We start from the raw sequence: 16303 nt of genomic DNA, 5'->3' as shown, positions 1-16303 counted from the left end.
CCACTCCTTCTCCCTCTAGAAGGCCCTGACCTTCGATAACCTTTAAAAATATGTGTGTTATAAAAGTGAAATCTTGCAAAAAAGATCTTCTGCTTAATTGAAGTACAACAAAATTGTTTTCAGCTTCATAACTTTGCTCAATTCCATTTTATAAGGTTTTAAAGATATGCAAACACATTTCCTAAATTTTGAAAAAAAACATTGATATGGCTCAAAATTCTACTCAAATAACAGGAATTGCATTTTCAGAACTAAATGCAGAGAAAAACTGAAAATTAAATGAAAATCAACTGAAAATTAAGGTAAAATGTTGTTTTGTCACAATTTCAATAGGTCATGTAGAAATTGTGACAATGTAGGCACATTTCAGGGCCCTCTCGAGGGAGAAGGAGTAGAGGTGGGTACTTTAAAATACCTTCCTGGGACACACTTTAGCCTGTAGACCCATCCCTGAAATTTTCATTTTCTTAACCTAAACCCTTTCCGAGATAGCAACAAGTCAATTAAGTAGAATTTTACCCTAATTTTTTTTTAGCTAAGGAAAATTTGCCTGGAAAGCTATTGTCTACCCTTAGCAGGTTTTTCTGGAAAGGGGTTGTTCACCTTACTATGAAATTACTTTCGAATATTTTGAATGAACTTACCTCTACATATATAAATCAGGCTGTCAACAGAGAGTTCTGGTGCTTCAAGAAGTACACTTTTATGCTTTATTGTCAATGTTTTCAAACATTTAAAAATATATACTGCAAACATTTGGGTATTGAGGGAGGGGGAAGTACCCTATTCCAAGCGTGACCAGGCATGCTCAGAGTTACTTAGGAGATAATCAAAGAAGAAGTTACTTTCAATTTGAACAAATCCATCGGGTTCACTAACACTGGTCATATTCAAACTGGACTTAAACTTGATTAGATACACGAGTTTCAACTATAAAACCCTTTAGGTGAAAATACAGACGTCTACTTAAACATATAAAAAAATCGCCATCGGACCCTTAAGATATTCGCAACGTAACATGTTGGCAATACTACTTCTCTCAGCGGGTTAAGTGACCTTCTCATGTACGACTGGTTTGCAAGTGGAAATATTAACGATGGTATATACACATAGGCTACTATGCTCTACCGAAAATACCTGTCCAGTTATTTTTTAATGACACAAATTCAACTAAATATAATGGCTAACTAAAACGCAATAAAAGGGCCCACGTAAAAAGGCAACACAAATAGTTCAAAACTGTATTTTCATGTATAATTTCATACCGTATATTTGGCAAAGACCCGGTTAATTCGGAAAAATTAAAAAAATAAGGTATTATTAACTTACGAACGGGTGATCGGATGTTAATAAAATCTGACATTTAGATGGATTAAATAAATAAAACTAGTTTTTCTAATAGAAAGTAAGGAGCGACATTAAAACTTCAAACGAACAGAAATTACTCCGTATATGAAATGGGTTGTCCCCTCCGCAACCCCTCGCTCTTTACGCTAAAGCTTTTAATTGCTTTAAAAAGTAGAATTGTGGCAAAGAATCAAACTCTAGCGTAAAGAGCGAAGGATTGCGAAGGGGACAGCCCATTTCATATATGGAGTAATTTCTGTTCGTTTTAAGTTTTAATGTCGCTCCTTACTTTCAGTTAAAAAAACTAAGTTTTTTTTTATTTAATTTCTGAACGTTTTTGAATTAATGCATGTTTGATTTTGGCTCTCCGCACATAAATTATTAAAATGAAATTTGTATATTAATTCTTTTTTTTGGCTAAATGGCTTTCTCTTAGTTTCGATCAGACAATTTTGAGAAACAAGGGGTGGGGAAGGAGGCCTAGTTGCCCTCCAATTTCTCGGTTACTTAAAAGGCAACTAGAACTTTTAATTTTTAACGAACGTTTTTATTAGTAAAAAAATATGCGTAACTTAAGATTTAACTTACGTAACAAACTTTTATGTTCTTATATTTTTATTATGTATACGAGGGGGTTTGTACCCTCGTTAATACCTCGCTCTTTACAATAAATCGTAAGTTTTGTCCCAATTCTTTAAGAATGATCCCTGAATCAAAAAGCCCGTAGAATAAATAGTTGAAATTACTAAAAATACTTTAGCATAAAGAGCGAGGTATTTATCTCTTCACGAGGAGAGACATAGTTATTATGGTTTTCGACTACGTGGAACAAAATGGCTATCTCAAAATTTTGATCCATTGCCTTTGGGAAAAAATTAGCGTGGGAGGGGGCCTAGGTGCCCTCCGATTTTTTTGGTCACTTAAAAGGGGCACTAGAACTTTTCATTTCAGTTAGAATGAGCCCTCTTGTGACACTCTAGGACCACTTGGTCGATCCGATGACCCATGGGGGAAAAAAGCAAAAAAAAAACAAATAAGCACGCACCCGTGACTTGTCTTCTGACAAAAAATACGAAATTCCACATTTTTGTAGATAGGAGCTTGAAATTTTTGCCATAGGGTTCTCTGATACGCTGAATGTGATGGTGTGATTTTCGTTAAGATTCTATGACTTTTAGGGGATGTTTCCCCCTATTTTCCAAAATAAGGCAAACTTTTTCAGGCTCGTAAATTTTGATGACAAAGACCAAATTTAAAGAAACTTATATATTTAGAATTAGCATGAAAATTCGATTCTTTTGATGTATCTTTTAGCATCAAAATTCCATTTTTTAGAGTTCCGTTTACTATTGAGCCGGGTCGCTCCTTACTACAGTTCGTTACCACGAACTGTTTGATATCGTGTCTCAGAGCTCTTATTTTAAATTCCAACCGTATCCGGTGACATTGCGCGGAATTAGAGGGGGGAACCTAAAATCTTGAAAAAGGCTTAGAGTGGAGGGATCGGGATGAAACTCTGTGGAAAAATAAGCACAAAGTCCTAGATACGTAATTGACATAACCGGAACGGATCCGCTCTCTTTGGGGGAGTTGGGGGGGAGAGTTAATTCCGAAAAATTAGAAAAAATGAGGCATTTTTAACTTACGAAGGGGTGATCGGATCTTAATGAATTTCATATTTAGAAGTAGGCCTACCTCGTAACTCAGATTTCTTATTTTAAATACCGACCGGATCAAATGTCATTGGGAGGAGTTGGGGGGGGGGACCGAAAATCTTGGAAAACACTTAAGAGTGGAGAGATCAAGATGAAACTTGGTGGGAAGAATAGGCACAAGTCCAAGATACGTGACTGACATAACCAGACCAAATTCGCTCTCTTTGGTGGAGTTGGAGGGGGGTAACTCGGAAAAATTAGAAAAATGAGGCATTTTAACTTACGAACAGGCAATCAGATCTTAATAAAATTTGATATTCAGAAGGATGTTATGCTTCAGAGCACTTTTAAATTCCGACTAGATCTGATGACAATGGGGGGGGGGGAATTAGAGGGGGAAACCGGAAATCTTGGAAAACAAGAAAATTGAGGTATCTTTATCTTACGAATGGGTGATCGGATCGTAATGAGACTTGATATATAGAAAGACCTTATGTCTCAGATGCTCCATTTTCAACTCGAATCGGATCTGGGGACACAGGAGGTTGGAGGGGGGAAACAGAAATCTTGGAAACCGGAAATCTTGGAAAGCGCTTAGGGTGGATAGATCGGGATGAAACTTGATGGGAAGAATAAGCACAAGATCAAGATACGTGATTGACAATTATTGGAATGGATCCGCTCTCTTTGGGGGAGCTAGGGGGGATTTTCAGTGCTTTGGCGAGTTCGGTGATTCTGGACGTGCTAGGACGATGAAAATCGGTAGGCATGTAAGGGACTTAAAAAAACTGACTTAATAAAAGTCGTTTCCCCAATTCGACCATCTGCGTGGCTGGAGGGAGAGGAAAAATAAAAATGAGTATTTTTAACTTACGAACGGGTGATCGGATCTTAATGAGGTTTGAAATTTAGAAGAACCTCGTGTCATAGGGCTCTTATTTTAAATCCCGACCATATCTGGTGATATTGGGGGGGAGTTGGCGGAAGAAATGGAAAAACTTTGAAAACGCTTAGAATGAAGAGATCGGAATGAAACTTGGTTGGAAGAATAAGCTCAAGTCTTAGATACGTGATTTATATAGCCGGACTGAATCCTCTCTTTTTGGGGGAGTAGGGGGGGAGTTAATTCGGAAAAAATAAGAAAAATTGAAGCTTTTTTAACTTACGTACGGGTGACGGAATCTTAAGAAAATTTTATATTTAGAAGGAACTCATGTCTCAGAGCTATTATCTTAAATCCCGCCCAGATCTGATAATATTGGGGGGGGAGTTGGAGAGGGAGACCGGAAATCTTGGAAAGCGCTTAGGGTGGATAGATCGGGATGAAACTTGGTGGGTAGAATAAGCATATGTTGTAGATACGTGATTGACGTAACCGGACTTGATCCGCTCTCTTTGAGGGAGTTATGGGGAGGTCCAGTGCTTTGGCAAGTTCGGTGCTTCTGGACGTGCTATGACGAATTGGCAGGCGTGTCAGGGACCTGCACAAATTGATTTGATAACAGTTGTTTTCCCCGATTCGACCATCTGGGGGGGGCTGAAGGGAGAGTAAAAATTAGAAAAAACGAAGTATTTTTAACCTACGAGTGGGTGATCGGATCTTAATGGATTCTGATATTTAGTAGGACCTCGTGTCTCAGAGCTCTTATTTTAAATCCCGACCGGTATTAAATCCCTGAATTTCTTTTTGAATCAATCTATTGATTCTTAGTATTTTTCTAGAGCTCATGCCATATGAGATCTTGGCTCTTCCGACCTCATCACAAGTTTCATATGAGCTCTCAGGTTTTTTTCTTTTTTTTCGTCGAGCCTGTATTTTTCTTTATTTCTTCTTCCGATATAGTTTTTAGTATTCCTTATATAATTTTTCAAACATTTTGGTCCTTATCAAGACGCTACTTCAAAGGTAGTATTAGATTCATGTTTCAAGAAGAGGAAAACAATAGACTTACTGAATTAAATAAAAAAAAAAACAAGTTTTTTTTAAAGTAAAAGTAAGGAGAAACATTAAAACTTAAAACGAACAGAAATCACTTCGGATATGAAAGAGGCTGCTCCCTCCTCAACGCCCCACTCTTTACGCTAAAGTTTGACACTTTGTCTCAACTCCACTTTTTGAGGAGGGTTGAGGAGGGAGCAGCCCCTTTCGTATACGAAGTAATTTCTGTTCGTTTTAAGTTTTAATGTCGCTCCTTACTTTCAGCTAAAAAAACTTGTTTTTTTATTTAATTTTTGAGCGTTTTTTAATTAATGCATGTTTTGATTATTTCTCTCCGCAGATGAATAATTAAAACAAAATTTTCATTTTTTTTTTGCAAAATGTCTTTCTCATAGTTTTGATCAAATAATTTAAAAAAAAGGAACGGGGGAGGAGGCCTAGTTGCTCCCTCAATTTTTTGGTTACTTAAAAAGGCAACTAGAACTTTTAATTTTTTACGAACGTTTTTATTATTAAAAGACATATATAACTTACGAATTAGCTTACGCAACGAACTTCTGTATTTTTATGTTTTTATTACGTATATGAAGGGGTTTACTCCCTTGTCAGTACCTCGCTCTTTACACTAAAGCTTAAATTTTGTCCCAATTATTTAAGAATGACCGCTGAATCACAAAGCCCGTAGAATGAATAATTGAAATTACTAAAAATACTATAACGTAAAGAGCGAGATATAGTCAGGGTGTGAACCCCTCATATGCGTAATAATTTCTGTTCGTTTTAAATTTTAATGCTGTTCCTTACTTTTAGTTGAAAAAACTTCTTCATATTTATTTTTTCATTGTTTTCTTTTTAATAATGCTAGAAAATCCTGCGCTCCCTTCATGGAAATTTTCTTCTTCCATATGTACACTTCCCAATAACCATTACAATATATAAGCACTGATCAAAGTTTGTAACTTGTAGCCCCTGCCACGGGGACTGTGGGGGAGTAAATCGTCCCCAAAGACATAGTTATAAGGTTTTTAGGCTATGCTGAATAAAATGGCTATCTCAGAATTTTGATCCGGTCACTTTGGAAAATAATTGGCACGGGAGGGGCGGATGTGCCCTCCAATTTTTTTGGTCACTTCAAAAGGGCACTAGAACTTTTCATTTCCATTGCAATGAGCTCTCTCGCAACATTCTAGGACCACTGGGTCGATACGATCACCCCTAAAAAAAAAAAAAAAAAAAAAAAAAAAAAAAAAAAAAAAAAAAAAAAAAAAAAAAACACGCACCCGTTATCTGCCTTCTGGCAAAAAAATTCAAAATTCCACATTTTTGTAGATAGGAGCTTAAAACTTCTACAGTAGGGTTCTGTGATACGCTGAATGTGATGATGTGATTTTCGTTAAGATTCTATGACTTTTAGGGGGTGTTTCCCCTATTCTCGGAAATAAGGCAGTTTCTCATGCTCGTAACTTTTGATAGGTAAGACTAAACTTGATGTAACTTATATATTTAAAATCAGCATTAAAATGCAATTCTTTTGATGTAGCTAGTGATATCAAAATTCCGTTTTTAGAGTTTTGGTTACTATTGAGCCAGGTCGCACCTTACTACAGTTCGTTACCACGAACTGTTTGATTATTTACCAATATCTGCTAAATTCAATTTGACTTTTATTTACATAATAAACAAACCTATAAACTATTACAGGTATAAATCACTACGCAAGGGAAAAAACGCCGTTCCCGGTTCTAAGTGTTTACCCCATTCCCCATGGAAAATAATGCTTTCTAAATTTGAGAATTTTATTTGAGTTTCATTTTTTTTCTGTAGGGAGAAGGAAAACAATAAGCTTTGTTCTAAAATTCTATTTAAAAAAAAACTTTATTGTAAAACTTGTTGTTTTTAATTTAATTACCTACAGAGAGTATTTGTTAATGGGAATCATACGGAACATGTTTTTTAAAGAAAAGTAAAAAGCCTCATTGAACAAACAAAATTCAACTGAAAGTAAGGAGCAACATCAAACCTTAAAACGAACAGAAATTATTACATAAATGAAAGGTTGTCTCTTCCTCAAGACCTTGCTCTTTACGATAAACTCTTTTTTATAGAACTTTCTTATTAATTTTTGCTCGTTTTGAGGTTGGATCGGTTATTTATCGTAATTTCTGTTCGTTTTGGATTTAATTCATTTACTGGCAATGCTTTGTGGTAGTTCTACGCTTGGAAAAATATTTAAACCAATTTCTACTCATTTTTGACTTAACTAGGCTCAGTACTATTCTTTGAGAAACTTGTTTCGTGAATTTTTTTTTATTAATTTCTGTTTATTTTATATTGACAGAATTTTCCATAGAAAAAATACTTCTTATCTTTTTTTTCTATTAGGCTACATAGCTTTTACTTTTAAGATTATTTGACTTTTTTCTCCTTATTTTTGGTTTAATGAGGCTCTTTACTTTTCTTTTAGAAAAACTTGTTCCATGTGCTCCCAATTAAAAAACACTATCTGTAAGATATTAAATGAAAAAAAAAAAAAAACAATAAGTTTTTCAACAACAGCATCAAACCTCAAAACGAACTGAAATTATTACGTATATGAAAAGGGTTGCCTAATCCTCAAGACTTTGCTCTTACCCTAACTTTGCTCTAAAAAAAACTAAAGTTTTTTTTATTGAATTTTAAAACAAAGCTTATTGTTCTAATTGTTTCAGGAATCGTTCTTGTTCATTTATCGTTCAATTATTGTTCATGTTGTTTCAGGAATCGTTCTTAAAGAATTAGGACAAGAAGTCATAACTATAGCGTAGAGAGAGAGGTCTTTTGGATGGCCAACTCCTTTCATATACGTAATAACTTCTGTTCGTCTTAAGTTTTGATGTTGCTCCTTACTTTCAGTTGATTTTTTTTTAAATTAATTTCTGATCGTTGCTAAATAATCCTGGGAAATACATCCGGCTCTCTCTCTCCGTCAAAAATTCCGGTACTTGTGTATTATGCGCCACTCACTCGAGCCTATGATGCATAAAACTCAAGAACAAACCTTCATCACTATAGAAATAAACTTGGGTAATATATTTGCAAAATAGGGGGGGGGGGGGTAAGTATAGCGGGTATGCATGCAAAATGTGTAAGATGCAATTATTCTACATATTATGAAGTTATACTTGTTTTCTGACTTCAAGCAGTCCAAATACTTTACCCTCCTTATGCGCAAATATATAGTGAAAATCATATATTTCTCATCTGTTCGGTCCCATATCTTTGTCTTGTCTTGAGATAAGCTGAAAGAAACTAACAAAGAAACAGGTCTGTTCGGTCTTACACAGCGTAAACTTGAGTGAGTGGTGTATAATACACAATTCCCAAAATTTGTTCCCCTACGGAAAAAAAACTCAAATAAAATTCTCGAATTTGGAAAGCCTTATTTACCACGGGGGGAGGAGGAGTTTACCGGAAAGATACTTTCCACGGGGGTATTTTCTGAGGAGGGGGGTTAATGCATGTCACCCTATTCCATTACCCTGGCTTGGCACTATGCAATGTTAAACTTTATGCACGATCCATATGTGAACAATGGCCTTTTGAGGGGACATTTTACCGAATAAAATTACTTAATGATCAGGCAAGCACGGTCAGGATTTGTCGGAGGGAGAAGAACGAGGGGCAAAGACACAATAGCTATGGCCGCAGATAATAAGTTTTCCTTGGCTCAGAGACTTATGACTGTATATTTCAAACTTGTTGAGAACAGCAATATTTCTGGCCTATTTCTTGGTCACTTAGCACCCTTTCTCCTTACCCAAAAATAGTTGGCCCCCTTGACAATCACGTATTTGGGGCGCCCTAAGCCCCAATTTAAAGAAATCTGGCCCTATTTCCAGTCTTTTGTTCGAAAAAAAAACATCCTTTTCATTTTTTGTGCTTATGGGTTCCCTTTGTTTTAGGAGTAATTCTTAAAGAATTGGGACAAAGAGTCGAACCTTAACGTAAAGACCGAAGTATTGAGAAGCAGCAGCCCCCCCCCCCTATACGGAATAATTTCAGTTCGTTTTCAGGTTTAATATTGCTCATCACTTTCAGTTCAAAAAAAAATTGTTTTTTATTTCATTTCTGATCGTGTTTCAAATCACACCGGAAATCTCTCCTCCATTGAACAGTTTTCCTGAATCCCACCCACAATGAGAAGTTAATATTTCACGGAAAATCCCCCATGGAGAATCTCTCCGCGAAAAAATCAGCTGGACAATTGCCCCCAGTACACTTCCCCGAAACATCTCCACATGTAAAATAGAGACGCCAAAAAAAGTAAGACAAATAAAAAGAATTTCGCATAGGAATTCTGGCAAATTCTTCCCGTGTAAAATTTCCCCTGCAGACTTGTCCCAAAGAAACCCCCCTCCTCTGATAAATATTTGTATACTTCCCAATAACAAATACTATACGTGAACAATGGGCAAATTTACTAACTTACATCCCTATCCCCAAGGACTGTAGGGGTCATGTCATCCCAAGAGGTATAGTGATTAGAATTTTCAACTATTCTGAATAAAATGGCTTTCTCGAAACTTTGATAGGATGACTTTGGGAAAGAAAGGGGCGTTGGAGGAGGGCTGATTGCCATCCAAAACTTTAGATCACTTAAATTGGGCACTAAAACTATCAATTTCCGTTCGAGTAAGCACTCTTCCGATCTTCTAGGGCCATTGATTAGATACGATCATCTCTGGAGGGAAAAAGATATAAACATACATCTATAACCTATCTACAGTTTGCAGATGGGAGCTTGAAACCTCTAAAGTAGGATTCTCTTATACCTGATGGTGCGATTTTTGTTAAGATTTCTTGATTTTTGGGGATGTTTCCACCTCTTTCTGGAAATCAGGCAAACTTTTCAGGCTCGTAGATTTGATGGGTAACAATAAAGTTTATGAATTTCATATATTTGGAACCAGCAAAAAAGCCATTTTCATATGTATCTATTGTTGTCAGAAGTCCGTTTTTTAGAGTTTTGGTTCTATTGGGCCGAGTCGCTCCTTACTTACAGTTCGATACCACAAACAGTTTGATTAGCAAAACATGTTTTTCAAATATTGTTCGTTTTTAAATAGTATGTGTCAAAAGTCCTTAAAAATCAAACAAAGCATTGGAAGATATGGGGAAACTCACGAAAGCACTGAGATTATTTCAAGACCCCATGTAAACGGCTGGTTAAATTTTAGCTAGATTTAGTTCAATTGTTTCCCATAGTCGTAGTTTTTACTTAAATAAATTTTCAATGTAGTATTAAATGAATAACTTTAGAAGAAACTTTCGCATTTAAAGTTGTGATGAAACTTTTTCAAAATTTTACCCGTCAAACACGTTAAGACAATTAAAAATATTAAAGCATATAATTTAGGATTACTACGACCTAGTATTTAGTTTGGATTTTTTTCACAAGAGACAAAGGAGAGGGAGGGGTGTAGGTAAATATTTCACAGTTCATATCATTAACTTACCAATAAAGTGAACATACCACTTGATGCCTTTTTTGTTTTCTTTACGAATATAATAATCGCTTCTACTGCAAATTCAAATTTAAGTACTTTTTGAGCTCTGAAAAATAATGAATTTTCAATTAAAGTATAAGTTATCGCTCGTTTTTGACAAAATAATACTAAGTTTTCTCAGCGTCGTTTTCAACAAGATAAAACTACATTTTCTCCGTGCCAAAATTATTCATAGTTAGGTTAGATAGGGGTAGGTCAAAAAGTGCTTAAATTTGAGTTTATGATAAAAGCGATTATTATATTCGTAAAGAGCATAAAAAAGGCATCGAGTGGTATGTTTGCTTTATTGGTAAGTCAATTATATGAACTATGAAATATTTACCGGGGTGCAATCAACAGCCAGTTATGTCTGTAAAGAGAATCAGTACTTGAGTATTATTCAGAACACTCAATAAGTGAAGTTAGATTCCCTCGCGAAACAAACTACGATGCAGGTACATTTTAACTAAATATTTTATATATAGAGATAGTTAGGTTAGGTTAAGTTAGGTATTTAATATAATACACCCCACCCCGCCCACTAATTTACAAATATATAGCCCTAACTTTTGATAAAGCTAATGAGATAAAACAAAATATGATGAAATAATACTTAATAAAAAAAAATTTGTAAAATTACAACTTAGAATTATATACCAAGAACGCAGAAATGTCGTTAAGAATCGCGTTAAAAAGGAGGTCTTCCTTCTGCCTTTACTGCCACCCGCCACATGTACTCTACTAAGCATGATTGTAAATGATGGCAGGATGTACCTCGGCGCCGTTTATTACGCCACTTTACTGAACCCCACGCTCTCTCTACTTTTTGGGTAAAGGCACCGGTTTCAAATCTTCATTTCAAAATCCATGTTCAGACAGTATCTTCTATCACTATGCGCAGCAAACTAAATTGAGTTCTGTCTTTGTGGCTATGAAACCTGATTTTTGCATCGTAGTTTGTTTCACGAAAGAACCTAACTTCACTTATTGAGTGTGTTCTGAATAATACACAAGTACCAGAGAATCCTATTCAGGCACTGTATTCAGGAATGAATCCTATATACCAAAGGAAGGGATTTGAAGCGTCTCCATCCTCTCTGACCCCCTCCTAAGGAGACTGATCTTAGATGACCATTTACAATCTTTGGGTAATACACACTATAGGCCTAGAATTGGAGCTGTTGAGTAGGAAAGATGTTATGAAAACAATTCTGACTTCATAATATGCACAATGTTCGTACTTAACACATTTTCAATGCGATTCTATTGCACTTTACCCCCCCCCCTAATGTGCAAATATATAGCAAAAATTACATAATTCCCATGTGTTTTTCTGTTTCTTGATTTCACCAGTGTAATTCAATTTACGGGTATAATGGTTGAAACAAGAGTAACGTATGACAAAATGCATGGGACAAAGTATATTGTTTTAAAAATTTTTCACATTTATACTAAAGTTTAGGGAAAAAACCTTGATAATGCATAAAAACCAAGTGAAATGCAAAAATCTACATTTTCAAAATACAGGGCCAATGAAAGAAAACACTCAAAATAAAAAATTAAGGTAAAATATTTTTTATGAAACTTTTGATGGGTTATCTGTTATCTTTGCCATCTCTCAAGCCGTAGAGATAAGGAAAGGGTAGAGATATTAGCTAGAAATTTAAACCTTTCCAGACTATATTTTAGGCCATGAATTCATTGCTGAAAGTTTCCTTGGTAAACGTATTGACTTACCAATAAAGTGAATATACCACTCGATGCCTTTTTTTATGCTCTTTACGAATATAATAATCACTTCTATCGAAAATTCAAACTTAAGCACTTTTTGACCTAACCTAACCTTATTATAGAAAATTTTGGCACTGAGAAAATTTAGTATTATTTTGTCGAAAACGGCACTGAAAAAAACGTATGGTAAAATTCTAGTTAATTGACTTTTTGCTATCTCAGAAAGGGTTTAGGTTAGGAAAATGAAACTTTCTGGGATGAATCTACAGACTAGAGTATGTCCCAGGAAGGTATTTTGAAGCAAATACCTCCACTCCTTCTCCCTTTTGAGGGCCCTGCTACATGACAGGTCTATACCTATTGAAATTTTGACAAAACAACATTCTACCTTAATTTTCAGTTACTAGTTGCTTTTTCTCTGCCTTTAGTTCTGAAAAGGAAATTCCTGTTATTTGAGTAGAATTTTTAGCCATATCAATGTTTTTTTTTGGTAAAATTCTAGTTAATTGACTTTTTGCTATCTCAGAAAGGGTTTAGGTTAGAAAAATGAAACTTTCAGACTAAAGCATGTCCTGAGAAGGTATTTTGAAGTACACACCTCCACTCCTTCTCCATCTAGAGGGCCCTGACCTTTGATGACCTTTAAAAATATGTGTGTTATAAAAGTGAAACCTTGCAAAATAGATCTTCTGCTTAATTGAAGTACAACAAAATTGTTTTCAGCTTCATAACTTTGCTCAATTCCATTTTATAAAGTTTTAAAGATATGGAAATACATTTCCTAAATTTTGAAAAAAAAGGTAAAATTCTAGTTATTGACTTCTAGAGGGATAAGGAGTGGAGGTAGTTGCTTCAAAATACCTTCCCGGGACATACTTTAGTCTGTATATTCATCCCTGAAAGTTTCATTTTCCTAACATAAACCCTTTCTGAGATAGCAAAAAGTCAATTAACTAGAATTTTACCAAACGTATTATTATTTATTATTTTCTCGAAAACAACGATAACTCGTACTTTAATTGAAAATTCGTCATTTTTAAGAGCCAAAAAAGTGCTTAAATTTGCGATAGAAGGGATTATTATATTCGTAAAGAGCGTAAAATAGGCATCGAGTGGCAAGTTCACTTTATTGGTAAGTCAATAATATGAACTGTAATACTTTTACCGTTTCCTACACATAAATCAACTACTTTCCAAGTCAACAAGAAGCCCCCAACCTAAAATTCTACAAAATACTTTACTAGAATTAAAATAAACTCTTACAAAAATTACCCAATAAAACAATTACGTCATTCCGAAGAGAGCAAAAAAACCTATAGATCATTATCCTTACTACTACTTGTCAAATACCCATAGGGCTACTGGTAGTTCTATTATGAAAAGCACCGAACTTTTGAGTAAAACAGACGCCGGAAATGAAGAGGGGTATTAGCAACATTTGGCTGTACTAGTAGGGGAGGGCTTACCAATATCAACACCGGTTTTTTGTATGTTTTTCGCCTATTCGATTAGGACTGAAGCTTAACTGGCATTTATTGGTAGCCTTTTCAAACATTGGGAAATTCGCAAGTGGCCAAAAAAGTAAGAAAAACGAGGAAAATAAAAAAGAGCGCTATCTCTATGTGAATTTAAGGCTATTTTTAACGTAATATTTCTTTTCTGAACAAAGTACCGAGAGATCACCCTGAAGCTTAACGTGTATTTATTGGTAGCCTATTTGAACATTGGAAAATCCAAAAGTGGCCAAAAAAGTAAGAAAACCGAGGAAAAGAAAAAAAAGTGCTATCTCTATATGAATTTCAGGCTATTTTTAGTGTAATATTCCTTTTCTGAACAAAGTACCGAGAGATCACCCTGAAGCTTAACATGCATTTATTGGTGGCCTATTCAAATATTGGGCAATCCACAAGTGGCCAAAAAAGTAAGAAAAACGAGGAAAATAAAAAAGAGCGCTATCTCTATATGAATTTAAGGCTATTTTTAGCGTAACATTTCTTTTCTGAACAAAGTACCGAGAGGTCACCCTGAAGCTTAACGTGTATTTATTGGTAGCTGGCACGTACGCAGGGGGGGGGCTTCGGGCCCGCCCGTCCCCGAAATTTTGTGAAATGTTTAATTTCCCAATGGTTTTTTGGGATTGCTGGCAAAAGTAGGACATTTATTAAGAATCTAGATAAATGTGTGAAGCATTTTTGGGGGGATTTTACAGCATGCAATTATTCGGTCAAGTCACTGCCCAATTATTAACCCATTTTCTGTCTAAATTTTTACCTTCTTTGAAGTAATTAGCAATTGTACAGTTATTTTTTTTTTAAGAGAGTTTACTTTCCACAGCAAAATCGAATTATCCTTGGTATTAGTGCGTTTATCCCCCCCCCTTTTCAGGATAAAGCACAGCTTTTACTGGATCAATTTTGGAAACTATCATTAGTTTCCATTAAATCTACGTTTTTGCAATTGAAGAACTACCCCCTAAAGCACCCATATTGCACTGTTAACCCTAAAATTTCCCTTTCAGTGGGATATAATAGATTAATCACTGGTTCTAAATCGCTATGAACATAACCTGAGCCTAAAACGTACTTTTGATGCTTCAGTCTTCTTCTCCCCATCCGCTACAATGCTACAGATTAAAGTTAATCTGTATTTTCCGATATACGTACTTTTTGCATTACTGAATATAAAAAGTACTACTTTATATCTGCTGTTTCGAAGGTTTTGCCCCCCCTCCGAAAAAAAATTCCTGCGTACGTGCCTGATTGGTAGCCTATTCAAACATTGGGAAATCCACAAGTGGCCAAAAAAGTAAGAAAACCGAGGAAAAGACAAAAAAAGTGTTATCTCTGTGTGAATTTCAGGCTATTTTTAGTGTAATATTCCTTTTCTGAACAAAGTACCGAGAGATCACCCTGAAGCCTAACATGCACTTATTGGTAGCCTATTTTAAATATTGGGCAATCCACAAGTGGCCAAAAAGTAAGAAAACCGAGGAAAAGAAAAAAGAGCGCTATCTCTATATGAATTTAAGGCTATTTTTAATGTAATATGCCTTTTCTGAACAAAGTACCAAGAGGTCACCCACTTTCCGCCACAAGCTTTAAATTTCGGACCGCTAGCTCCGCCATACATGGCAGAGTCTCCAAAGCTCTTGGCACAGTTTTGCCATACTTGGCACATGTTGCGAACTGTTCGTGATTTCTATAAGTTGGAGACCCTTCACAAAGTACTATAGTAAGAAAAGACTAATAATGTTCGATTTAAAACTAAACACTTTTTTGAAATATGAAAGGTGTTGATTTGATAGCCGTTTCCCACTCACCCATCCCCTAAAACCTAGATAGGCTTTAAGATATTAAAAAAAAATTCATCATATTTGGAACGAATATTAGTCGAAATCAGGGTATATATATCAAAGTTCATATTATTGACTTACCAATAAAGTGAACATACAACTCGATGCCTTTTTTTATACTCTTTACGAATATAATAATCGCTTCTATTGCAAATTCATATCTAAGCACTTTTTTAGCTCTTAAAAACGACGAATTTTCATTTAAAGTATGGGTTATCGGTCGTATTCGACAGAATAATACTACGTTTTCTCAGCGCCAAAATTATTTATAATAAGTTTAGATTAGGTCAACAAAATGCTTAAATTTTAATTTATAATAGAAACGATTACTATATTCGTAAAGAGCATAAAAAGGGATCGAGTGGTATGTTCACTTTATTAGTAAATCAATAATATGAATTGTGATATATTTACCGAAAGTGGAATCAAATTATTATTTTTGCTATGATAGGGTTTAGCTCAGAAAAGGAATCTCGCACCAAGATTATCAAATTTAGAATGAGGGAGATTGGTTGTGAACTAGAGTCAAACAACCCCTATACATAAGGCTGATCTGTACTATTAAGAACGGGAATTCTATCTTTCCATTCACCTCTGGAGATTTTTCTGGGAGTTGTAGTGATTTAAATACAGCCCCACCAGCTAGACGCGCCAAAGAGGTTTTAATAAAAATGAAATTGACTCTTCTTTTGTAAATAATTAGGTACTCTAGGGGGGTAGAATGCATGGCTTAACTCCCTTTCTCGATAATGAC

At 35.2% G+C, this 16303-nt stretch overlaps 1 protein-coding gene across 3 annotated transcripts in view; it reads right to left on the bottom strand.

Moving 5' to 3' along the window:
* The window catches only part of LOC136040599 (uncharacterized), a 95923-nt gene that overhangs the window by 68844 nt on the left and 10776 nt on the right, over positions 1–16303 (bottom strand). Inside the window, exon 1 of one of the 3 annotated variants that reach the window (XM_065724857.1) lies at positions 645–1055. The exons of the other annotated variants lie outside the window; for them this stretch is intronic. The gene's annotated coding sequence lies outside the window, so the exon portion shown is untranslated. Of the gene's footprint in view, positions 1–644; positions 1056–16303 lie in introns of those variants that run through there. 3 annotated transcript variants of the gene reach the window in all.

This window comes from Artemia franciscana, chromosome 21, assembly GCF_032884065.1.
Source record: "Artemia franciscana chromosome 21, ASM3288406v1, whole genome shotgun sequence".
Taxonomy (NCBI): domain Eukaryota; kingdom Metazoa; phylum Arthropoda; class Branchiopoda; order Anostraca; family Artemiidae; genus Artemia; species Artemia franciscana.
Note: the sequence above shows the minus strand (reverse complement) of the source record. Positions and strands in the feature narration are given on the sequence as shown.